The 12,747-nt window shown below is 31.4% G+C and overlaps 1 pseudogene; it reads left to right on the forward strand.

Moving 5' to 3' along the window:
* Positions 1-2,747: 2,747 nt before the first annotated feature.
* LOC111615025 lies at positions 2,748-11,741 on the forward strand (annotated as a pseudogene).
* The last annotated feature ends 1,006 nt before the right edge of the window (positions 11,742-12,747 follow it).

The raw sequence follows: 12,747 nt of genomic DNA on the forward strand, positions 1-12,747 counted from the left end.
GAAAGAGCCGAAAGACGTTGTTTGAGAAGGCAACGAATTTTTCGACCACGAGTAGATGACATTTCTTTTCGTGTCAAGTCAATACTAATAAAAAAAACTTTAATTCATAATTGATAAATGTATACAGCAAATTTTTCTAAAAATAAAAAGAAGTATCTAATTCATCGAAAAAGAGTATTAAAATGATAGTAAATTATATGTATAGATTATTAAAAGCATAGACACTACATTAAGATTATTTATTAATCAGAAGTGTTAAGTTCTGATTAATAAATAATCTTAATAGACAAAACAATTTAAGAAATAGATCAAGGAAGAAAACTATATGAAGAAAGGATTAAGTTTAAATACATTTTCCATTACATAACGGATTTTTTAGGTTCAACACACGCAATTAATTTTTCAAGTAATTCTCTCCACAAAGCGAATTGTCTTTTTCTTGTAAATTCGTTGTCGAATTTTCCGCTGTTCATTTTCTTATTATTTTCTATATATGTTACTAATATTTCTTTTTGTTCTTCGCTTATTTTTTAAAATAAAACATTCGAGGTTTTCATTTTGTTTCTGCGTACTATATTGCCACAAGACAACTTTTAACTGTAGCACGTGTAAACTAATTCGCGTTGATTTGTTTACAACTTGTTACAGTTAAGTTGATTGGTCGAATCATTATAGTCGCAAACCCAGATGCATTGTAAATAATCCCATCATGCTTAACGACACACGTAACCAAGTGAGTATGACGTATTTCCGCTCGCCTTTCGAGTTCGCTCGAGAGTCTAACTCGAGACTACCAATTATGTGAGTCATAGTAACACGAGTGAGTTCGATGACGTCAGTTCGAGTACAACACGAAAAACTCGAGATTAAGGGCCCTGGATGGTCATATCTGTAGCGGTTAACGCAATTTCGAAGCTTTGCAAGAAATGTGGATAAAGGCAGCAAATAAAACCTGTCTTTCACACACCCCGACAGAAAACAGTGACACGTTTTGTGGAATGGGGATCCTGGAGTTCTGGGGTCGGATATCGGCCATATCAGTATGTCTGAATATTCATAATGTGCATCGTGTTGCTATCTGTTATATCTTCACACGTATATTTCAAATTTGGACAGTTTGGTTTTTTGTTTCGTGTCTGGTGTACTGTACAAGACCCAGATCGAGAGTTCGGAAGTCACAAGACCCGACGATTGATTTCTAATAACCCTTTATATTGAATATGTTGGGGAGGAAAATATTTTCAAAAGAATAAAATGCCATGCAATTTTAAAGAGTAATCAATCCTATTAATAAACGAATTAATTAATTAAAATATTCAAAACTTTATAAGTAGAGTATTAACAAAATTCATTTCCGTTCGAATATAATACTCGTTCTTCCATTAGCATGTAATACAACAAAAATTAACATTTATTAATAAAATATAATAACGTAATACTTCTATATAGTGACGAAACGCCATTTATATTTATTTTTGCATTTCAAATCGAGTTGTTTGGACGTGTACATACACGTTTACATTGGATGACGTTACCAAAAATATTGTCATCTAGAGAATCTTCATAGAAAAATACTTCATTTATTTATTAACACTTTATTAATGTAAAATAAACGTAATCATTAATACTTTTACTTTAAAAAAAAAGTCTGCTTTGACCATTTATACATTTTCCTGGACGTCACTTCCGCTCAACTCATATTTAAAATTTAAAAATATTATATTAATAATCATTAATTTTAAACTTTTATTATTTATTTTAAAATAGATTTTGAAATTTATATTTGCTTGACGACCGTTACAAACCAGCGAATTGTCTAACGGTTAAGATTTAAAATGGCGAAAAGGTAGGTTTTAAAATGGAGCTCGGTATGATTAAAAAAATCTACCTTTCCTCCATTTTAAATGTTTACCGATAATTGTAGATAATTAATACTACGTATACCCCGTTGTCAAAAACAGTTCATAAACTTTTTGAACTGTTTTTGACAACGGGGAGAAAGAAATTGTTATAAACAATTCTTTTTTTTTTCGAAAGCAAACACGGAGTTGTTACTTTTAATTTTTATTAAATTTATTAAATTTTTATTAAAAATATTTATGTTTTGGCTGTATCGTAGGGATCAATTGTTACTTTTCAAACAAGGAATTACCCTTTTTGTATTAACGTACCGAAAATAGTCAGTTTCATTTTGGCTCATCGATGAAAGCATTTGGATTTCATTTATTCTTCATATTTTGCTACACTCTTCTTAAGTATTGCAAAATATCGATTTGTATATTTAAAATAAGTTTTTAAAATACGTTTTAATTGATAAGAAAAATTAGACATTATTATTCCTTAATGTATAATTTCTACATTTTAAGATGTATCCTGGAGACCCAATATTTCTCTCGAAGAGTTTCGGTGAAGAATTACAAGTTTGGAGGATGGGAATGAATATTTACTTGTGAAGAAATGAATTTGAAATGAAGAACATTTACCTTTTAGCAAATTTACTATGACGATTGTGTTGATTCATAAACTTTTTGAACTGTTTTTGACAACGGGGAGAAAGAAATTGTTATAAACAATTCTTTTTTTTTTCGAAAGCAAACACGGAGTTGTTACTTTTAATTTTTATTAAATTTAGATTTATTTGTTGAGATATTGTAAAACAATTATTGATAAGAAACGTAAAAGTATTGGTTTCTGAGTTTCATTGCAGGAATTAATAATAATCGATTACTTTTGACTGTTAATATTGAAGTTTAATATTTTTTTGCTTTATAGATTTCTTCAACCAAACTCTACAGAAGAAGCAGAAGTTTGTCTGTGAAAACTGTGGGAAAGTATTCCGCTGTAAGTCACAGTTTCAAAGTCATAGTAGGATTCACACGGGAGAAAAGCCCTTCTGTTGCCAATTATGTAGTAAAAGATTCAATCGGGCTTCCAATTTACGAAGACATCTGAAGTTTCATACCGGACGGAAACCTTTTACTTGCGACTACTGCAAACGGAGTTTCACACAAAGACAACATCTCGTAAGCCATCTTCGCATTCACACGGGAGAAAAGCCCTTCTGTTGCCAATTATGTAGTAAAAGATTCACTCAGGCTTCCAATTTACGAAGACATCTGAGGATGCATACCGGAGAGAAACCTTTTACTTGCGACCACTGCAAACGGAGTTTCACAGAAAGACAACATCTCGTAAGCCATCTTCGCATTCACACGTGAGAAAAGCCGTTTAAATGCGATTATTGTTTACAAAAGTTCTCTCGGAAATGCTATTTGAAATCTCACATGAAATGTCATTTCACAGAGAATCTTAAATAATATAATTGTTGTAAAATGTTTCGTACTTGAAAGGAATAAGATAATTCCTAACTTCATTAATATTTATTTTATTGAAATTTGTCTTGAAATTTTATGAAAATGGTTTTTCGTTTTAAGTTAGTAATTATTGTATTATTAATGTTATAGAAATAAAAAGGTTTTGGAATTGTGATAAAGAGTTTTGATATTATCGAGATTACAACGATGAGAATATTTACATTGTTACGAAAACGTGGAGAATACAAGATGAAAATGTTCTGTATCATTACGAAAGGAAGTTTAAAGGGAAATTGATTTTAAATTACTTGTAAAATGGAGCTATCATTTCGCTTACCTAGATTTTTACATATAATAGGCCTATATATATATATATATACAGTAACACCTCGATTAACGCTGTCTGCTCGAAGCCTACAAAAAAGTCAGAATTTACGTTAATTCAAATTATCTCTGCATTTCATTAATTCGTAAATAATGCAATTATTCCCGAACACGAACCAATCAGCAAAAGATGGCAATTTGTACTTCCCCTAAATCTATGTTTGTTTGGTGCAATTTTGGAAAAAATATAACATCGTGAATGTCTTAGACAATATCGACTTCTCTTGGCAAGAATTAACTGATAAATGCACAAATGGAGTGTGGGAGAAGTGCCGGAGGTATCCAAGAATTCTCAACGAGAAGAGTCTATCGCTGTATCACTCATTAGGTTGACCAAATTGCCAACTTAATCGATACAGCATGACTAGGAGATATAGACGACCAGAATATTGAAGAGTTACCGCAGGTTTCTGGTGAGTCTTACCAACGATGACCTTCAAGAACTGAAAAACAAGGAATTCATGTAGAACTGGAAAATAGTGATTCTGAAAACGAAGAACCCAAAGAACTTTCTGCAGATTTCCACAGTAAAAGTTTGGTAACGAGTAATTGTACAGAATGATTCAGATTTTGAAAGGTGTGCAAAAACAAGAAGAGGCGTTTTGAATGCAATCTTCTGCTACCGATATTTGTTTAATTTAAAAAAAACAAAAAATCCCCCCGACAAATGATATTAGACGATTTCATCGCAAAAAAGTGAAGAATTTCAGAAAAGCCAGGATTTTCATCACAAAAATAAACTTTATATTTCTGTGTTATGTATCATTATTAATATGCAAATTAATATAAAAATAACAAAATTAAACTAAAATTTGTTTATCTTAAGTCGCGTATTTTCCTTTACCTATTCACTATGTGTTAAAATGACCTCGTTTAACTGGCATTCTGTCGCTTATGTATACAGCAGACACATGACTATTTTTATTGAATTTCTCAATAATAAATAACAGTTGAACTAAGTACTTTGTAATATTCCTCAACTGATATGTTCTGTAGTGATTTATACAGTGGTTTTGAAGTTTCTGCATTTTTTTCAGAGAAATTTTACGGAAAACCATACCTTACTATAATACCAGAGGCAGATCTAGGTTTTTCGGGACCTAAGGCTTATTGAAGTCCAATGGGGCCCCATTTATTGTTAGATTAAGAATTGACATTACCTTATAAGGCAGGCTGGTCATTATTATTAGTCTCTTTATAGCATTCGAATTCGAGAGAGTAGATTTAAAATTGCAACTTGGTGACTTGACCAATTACGTTACAATAAAACAAATACTATTGCATCATTATTATATTATTAATATTAACTAATTTTTACTATACGATAAGTGATCATTGTTAATGAAAAAGTATTTAAAATTTATGTTGATAATTCAATTTTTGTGGGCCCTTGACACTTAGGGCCCCAGGGCTTAAGCCGTATTACTCCCTATGTAGATTCTGCTCTGCTTACTACCGCCTGCAGTAAATTCTCTAGCAGCGTGAGAGCGCTGTACTCATTATTGTTGTACAGTACATAACAATCGCGATTCAATTAAATAACAATGTACTCGTAGAATATTTAAACTTTACTACAATGATACACATTCTATCTTTTTCTCCTGGTTTCAATGACAGGACCAATCCCAATTAATTTTAAAAGACTATAAAGGGTGATCATCTGAAGAGTTTACTGAGGTTGTCATTTTTATTTTAATTTAAATCAGTTTTTCCTAACTATACCCAAAACCCCGACGTTATTCACCGAATTTTTGTTTAAACATTCAGTCAGGCCCGTCTTTGGTACGTGCGAGGCCCTGGGTCAAGAAAAAGCTTGGAGGCCCCCTTAAGGAATTTGTAATGGAGGGTTAATGTTCGTAAATTTTTCAATTAGCTTTTTCTGCAAAACATATTGTTATATTTATGATTAATAAAATTTATCAAACATATCTTTTGATTGTTTACTGTTTATAATAATTTTATTACTTACTGCTCTATTCAATTTTGCATATTTTCGAGGTCTCGAATTTTAGGAGTCTCCTGGGCACAGGCCCGGTAGGCCCACACCTAAAGACGGGCCTGCATTCTGTGGAGTAGATGTCCCATCTATGACTTTCTGCCTGTGATCCAGTGTTTTAAATATCTATCTTTTCGCTAGAGAATAAAATCAAAAGAGTGCAATTGCAGCCATTGCAGGGAGGAACACCTCTTCAAGAACTGTCCCAAAAAGAATGAATCTGCCGTATGTATCAACTGCCAAAGGGAAAACCTTCCGAAAAAAGTTCACAACACAATGAATGTACTTGCAGATGAAGCCTGATATCTTACATAGGTTCGACTACTTACCTTAATCTCCTTGTAATCCTACTACTGTATCATGCAATACTATCTGACTGTATTAAATGTACACCATCCTTTTCAACACCGGGAATAGTTCGATTATTCTTTTATCTGTAACAGCAACTTGTTTAAATGCAAATCAAGACTTCATGTTAATTGCTTCTCTTTTGTAAACGAAAATTAACCGTTGTTTAAATATCTATTGTTGTAACCTGCTACCATTTTAAGGAACAACAACACTGTACTTTATTTAATTCACAAAAAGAATTAGGTTAAGTAGCAGATAATATGGAGATAGAATGTTTACAAACAACTTTAAATCGCATGACTTTTTTCTTTGAAATTTAATTACATATTCAAGTGTACCGCGAAATAAAAAAAAAGATTGAAAAACACGTTTGTAGATTAACGCAGGTATCTCAAACACAGACTCTTGTTATTAAGTTCGAGCGCTCTCGCGCGAAACAATTAATTCTGAAAATTTTTAAAAAATAACATTTGATTGCACATGCCGTAGGATTTATATAAATTTATTAACTTAAATTATTCAATATTTTATAAATGAAATGAAAGAATTTTTCAAGTTGGTAAATAGTATTGACGAATTTTTACTGTTATTATTTTTTTTAGCATTTGATTTGGCAACACTGATGATACTCGTGACCACGTGGGTATGTTTACTTTCTTGTAGAACTCGATTTAACTATGAAATTTCTATCGATTCTTCCATTTGGAAGTTGAATGAATAGGGCATAGATATATTTACTCTACGGAATAGGGTACCATCCACAGTTTTCTTATAAATAGAAGAAAAAAAGGTAAATATAACGAATTACATTTAAGAAAACATAGACTGCTATTTACATTTCAGCTTAACATTCTTTTGAAATAAGATTATCTTTTGACAGAGTAGGTTGATATTTGTGAATTTGGAAAGCATATTATCACAATGTGTGGAATCAATGCAATTTTAAGCTCAAAAAATGAATGTATAAAATCAGTCGTGAGTACTTTTTCTTATATTTTTTGAAATTTTTAAGGAAATTAATTTTTTAAGTCGTTATAAATTAATTTAAGTTTCTGAGGACATTATAAACGATGACATAAATATATATTATATATATATATTTTTTTTTTTTGCTTTTTTAATCAAAATAAACTAAGTACTGCAACATTTTTCACAAACAATATAACAGCTTAGTTCACACTGAGCACGATTCGCTGGCGAAAGCGAAAAAACAGAGCAAATAACTGGTCAAACATGACTCATTTGACGGGTTATTCGCTCTGTTTTTGGCTTTCGCCAGTGAATTGCACTCGGTGTGAACTAAGCTTTACTGGTAGGTTGGATAACTGAAGTGATAAAGGAATTGAATACAACTTTGAGGAAATAGGTTTAAATCTAGATAGATCTTCAAAAGTGGTCTGGCATGGATGTATGAGATCCTATCTCTTGTCATAATAACCGCTGTTTGTGGGTTTGGCTAGATGTACTGTATATTGTATATGACATAAAGGTCTCTTAATGTTTACAGAATAGAAATTGTAAAATAGCAAACTTTTAAGGATAACAATAATTAAAGGTTGTAGAAATATCATTAAATCAAAACGAGGATGCTTGAAAATCTGATGGATAAAAGAAATATTACTGATGGATGTTAAAATATATAATATAAGTTATTTTAAATTTGGTACTTTTCTATTATAATTCCTAATGTGGTACTGTATTGTATGGGGTGTTCAGAAAGTCACTGCACTTTTCTAATCATATTTTCACATTATTTTGAAAGACGTGGCCCCCATGCTACTAGATTTAAATCCAACAGACTTTTATTTATGGAAAGCAGCAAAATATGCAGTTTATCAAGATCATCTGTGCATGCTGGATGATCTTAAAAGTAGCAATAACAGCATTCATTCAGTCTATTTCAGGCAAGCAACTGATAGCAGTGTATAGAAACAAAAGGAAGATTCAAGCCTGTATTGATGCTAATTGGGATCACTTTCAACATTGTTTATAATTGTCATTCATAGTTACCTCCTGTATTCTATATTGAAACATATCTGTTAATAAATATATATATATAAGTGCATGGTGATTTTCTGAACACCCTGAAGAATATATATATATATGATTTTCCTTGACTACATTCAAGATGATAATACTATTGTTTTCTCTCAGCTTGAAATAAATCACGAGCAAGTATAATGAATAACGTATTGTAACACTGATATATCAATTTTTAAAGCTAAATTGCATGATAAAGTTGAACATTTAATTGTTGTAACCAGGGCTGTGGAGTCGGGAGGAATTTCTGGCCAGAGGAGTCTGAGTCGGGAAAAATGTGTTGACTCCGACTCCAGCACTTTAAATTTAATTTAGTTTTTTATTTAAATGAAAGAAAATTTATTTTATAATTAATAATTTTTTAAAATGNTCTCCACAAAGGGAATTGTCTTTTTCTTGTAAATTTATTGTCGAATTTTCCACTGTTCATTTTCTTATTTTCTACGTATGTTACTAATATTTCTTTTTGTTCTTCGCTTATTTTTTAAAATAAAACATTGAACGTTTTCATTTTATTTCTGCGTACTATATTGCTATAAGACAATTAACTGTAGCACGTGTAAACTAATTCACGTTGATTTGTTTACAAATTGTTACAGTTAAGTTGATTGGTCGATTCATTATAGTCGCAAACCCAGATGCATTGTAAATAATCCCATCATGCTTAACGACACACGTAACCAAGTGAGTATGACGTATTTCCGCTCGCCTTTCGAGTTCGCTCGAGAGTCTAACTCGAGACTACCAATTATGTGAGTCATAGTAACACGAGTGAGTTCGATGACGTCAGTTCGAGTACAACACGAAAAACTCGAGATTAAGGGCCCTGGATGGTCATATCTGTAGCGGTTAACGCAATTTCGAAGCTTTGCAAGAAATGTGGATAAAGGCAGCAAATAAAACCTGTCTTTCACACACCCCGACAGAAAACAGTGACACGTTTTGTGGAATGGGGATCCTGGAGTTCTGGGGTCGGATATCGGCCATATCAGTATGTCTGAATATTCATAATGTGCATCGTGTTGCTATCTGTTATATCTTCACACGTATATTTCAAATTTGGACAGTTTGGTTTTTTGTTTCGTGTCTGGTGTACTGTACAAGACCCAGATCGAGAGTTCGGAAGTCACAAGACCCGACGATTGATTTCTAATAACCCTTTATATTGAATATGTTGGGGAGGAAAATATTTTCAAAAGAATAAAATGCCATGCAATTTTAAAGAGTAATCAATCCTATTAATAAACGAATTAATTAATTAAAATATTCAAAACTTTATAAGTAGAGTATTAACAAAATTCATTTCCGTTCGAATATAATACTCGTTCTTCCATTAGCATGTAATACAACAAAAATTAACATTTATTAATAAAATATAATAACGTAATACTTCTATATAGTGACGAAACGCCATTTATATTTATTTTTGCATTTCAAATCGAGTTGTTTGGACGTGTACATACACGTTTACATTGGATGACGTTACCAAAAATATTGTCATCTAGAGAATCTTCATAGAAAAATACTTCATTTATTTATTAACACTTTATTAATGTAAAATAAACGTAATCATTAATACTTTTACTTTAAAAAAAAAGTCTGCTTTGACCATTTATACATTTTCCTGGACGTCACTTCCGCTCAACTCATATTTAAAATTTAAAAATATTATATTAATAATCATTAATTTTAAACTTTTATTATTTATTTTAAAATAGATTTTGAAATTTATATTTGCTTGACGACCGTTACAAACCAGCGAATTGTCTAACGGTTAAGATTTAAAATGGCGAAAAGGTAGGTTTTAAAATGGAGCTCGGTATGATTAAAAAAATCTACCTTTCCTCCATTTTAAATGTTTACCGATAATTGTAGATAATTAATACATTTATGTTTTGGCTGTATCGTAGGGATCAATTGTTACTTTTCAAACAAGGAATTACCCTTTTTGTATTAACGTACCGAAAATAGTCAGTTTCATTTTGGCTCATCGATGAAAGCATTTGGATTTCATTTATTCTTCATATTTTGCTACACTCTTCTTAAGTATTGCAAAATATCGATTTGTATATTTAAAATAAGTTTTTAAAATACGTTTTAATTGATAAGAAAAATTAGACATTATTATTCCTTAATGTATAATTTCTACATTTTAAGATGTATCCTGGAGACCCAATATTTCTCTCGAAGAGTTTCGGTGAAGAATTACAAGTTTGGAGGATGGGAATGAATATTTACTTGTGAAGAAATGAATTTGAAATGAAGAACATTTACCTTTTAGCAAATTTACTATGACGATTGTGTTGATTCATAAACTTTTTGAACTGTTTTTGACAACGGGGAGAAAGAAATTGTTATAAACAATTCTTTTTTTTTTCGAAAGCAAACACGGAGTTGTTACTTTTAATTTTTATTAAATTTAGATTTATTTGTTGAGATATTGTAAAACAATTATTGATAAGAAACGTAAAAGTATTGGTTTCTGAGTTTCATTGCAGGAATTAATAATAACCGATTACTTTTGACTGTTAATATTGAAGTTTAATATTTTTTTGCTTTATAGATTTCTTCAACCAAACTCTACAGAAGAAGCAGAAGTTTGTCTGTGAAAACTGTGGGAAAGTATTCCGCTGTAAGTCACAGTTTCAAAGTCATAGTAGGATTCACACGGGAGAAAAGCCCTTCTGTTGCCAATTATGTAGTAAAAGATTCAATCGGGCTTCCAATTTACGAAGACATCTGAAGTTTCATACCGGACGGAAACCTTTTACTTGCGACTACTGCAAACGGAGTTTCACACAAAGACAACATCTCGTAAGCCATCTTCGCATTCACACGGGAGAAAAGCCCTTCTGTTGCCAATTATGTAGTAAAAGATTCACTCAGGCTTCCAATTTACGAAGACATCTGAGGATGCATACCGGAGAGAAACCTTTTACTTGCGACCACTGCAAACGGAGTTTCACACAAAGACAACATCTCGTAAGCCATCTTCGCATTCACACGTGAGAAAAGCCGTTTAAATGCGATTATTGTTTACAAAAGTTCTCTCGGAAATGCTATTTGAAATCTCACATGAAATGTCATTTCACAGAGAATCTTAAATAATATAATTGTTGTAAAATGTTTCGTACTTGAAAGGAATAAGATAATTCCTAACTTCATTAATATTTATTTTATTGAAATTTGTCTTGAAATTTTATGAAAATGGTTTTTCGTTTTAAGTTAGTAATTATTGTATTATTAATGTTATAGAAATAAAAAGGTTTTGGAATTGTGATAAAGAGTTTTGATATTATCGAGATTACAACGATGAGAATATTTACATTGTTACGAAAACGTGGAGAATACAAGATGAAAATGTTCTGTATCATTACGAAAGGAAGTTTAAAGGGAAATTGATTTTAAATTACTTGTAAAATGGAGCTATCATTTCGCTTACCTAGATTTTTACATATAATAGGCCTATATATATATATATATACAGTAACACCTCGATTAACGCTGTCTGCTCGAAGCCTACAAAAAAGTCAGAATTTACGTTAATTCAAATTATCTCTGCATTTCATTAATTCGTAAATAATGCAATTATTCCCGAACACGAACCAATCAGCAAAAGATGGCAATTTGTACTTCCCCTAAATCTATGTTTGTTTGGTGCAATTTTGGAAAAAATATAACATCGTGAATGTCTTAGACAATATCGACTTCTCTTGGCAAGAATTAACTGATAAATGCACAAATGGAGTGTGGGAGAAGTGCCGGAGGTATCCAAGAATTCTCAACGAGAAGAGTCTATCGCTGTATCACTCATTAGGTTGACCAAATTGCCAACTTAATCGATACAGCATGACTAGGAGATATAGACGACCAGAATATTGAAGAGTTACCGCAGGTTTCTGGTGAGTCTTACCAACGATGACCTTCAAGAACTGAAAAACAAGGAATTCATGTAGAACTGGAAAATAGTGATTCTGAAAACGAAGAACCCAAAGAACTTTCTGCAGATTTCCACAGTAAAAGTTTGGTAACGAGTAATTGTACAGAATGATTCAGATTTTGAAAGGTGTGCAAAAACAAGAAGAGGCGTTTTGAATGCAATCTTCTGCTACCGATATTTGTTTAATTTAAAAAAAACAAAAAATCCCCCCGACAAATGATATTAGACGATTTCATCGCAAAAAAGTGAAGAATTTCAGAAAAGCCAGGATTTTCATCACAAAAATAAACTTTATATTTCTGTGTTATGTATCATTATTAATATGCAAATTAATATAAAAATAACAAAATTAAACTAAAATTTGTTTATCTTAAGTCGCGTATTTTCCTTTACCTATTCACTATGTGTTAAAATGACCTCGTTTAACTGGCATTCTGTCGCTTATGTATACAGCAGACACATGACTATTTTTATTGAATTTCTCAATAATAAATAACAGTTGAACTAAGGACTTTGTAATATTCCTCAACTGATATGTTCTGAAGTGATTTATACAGTGGTTTTCAAGTTTCTGCATTTTTTTCAGAGAAATTTTACGGAAAACCATACCTTATTATAATACCAGAGGCAGATCTAGGTTTTTCGGGACCTAAGGCTTATTGAAGTCCAATGGGGCCCCATTTATTGTTAGATTAAGAATTGACATTACCTTATAAGGCAGG

The sequence above is a fragment of the Centruroides sculpturatus genome, unplaced genomic scaffold (assembly GCF_000671375.1).
Source record: "Centruroides sculpturatus isolate CEXI.00-Female unplaced genomic scaffold, Cexi_2.0 scaffold2127, whole genome shotgun sequence".
Lineage (NCBI taxonomy): Eukaryota > Metazoa > Arthropoda > Arachnida > Scorpiones > Buthidae > Centruroides > Centruroides sculpturatus.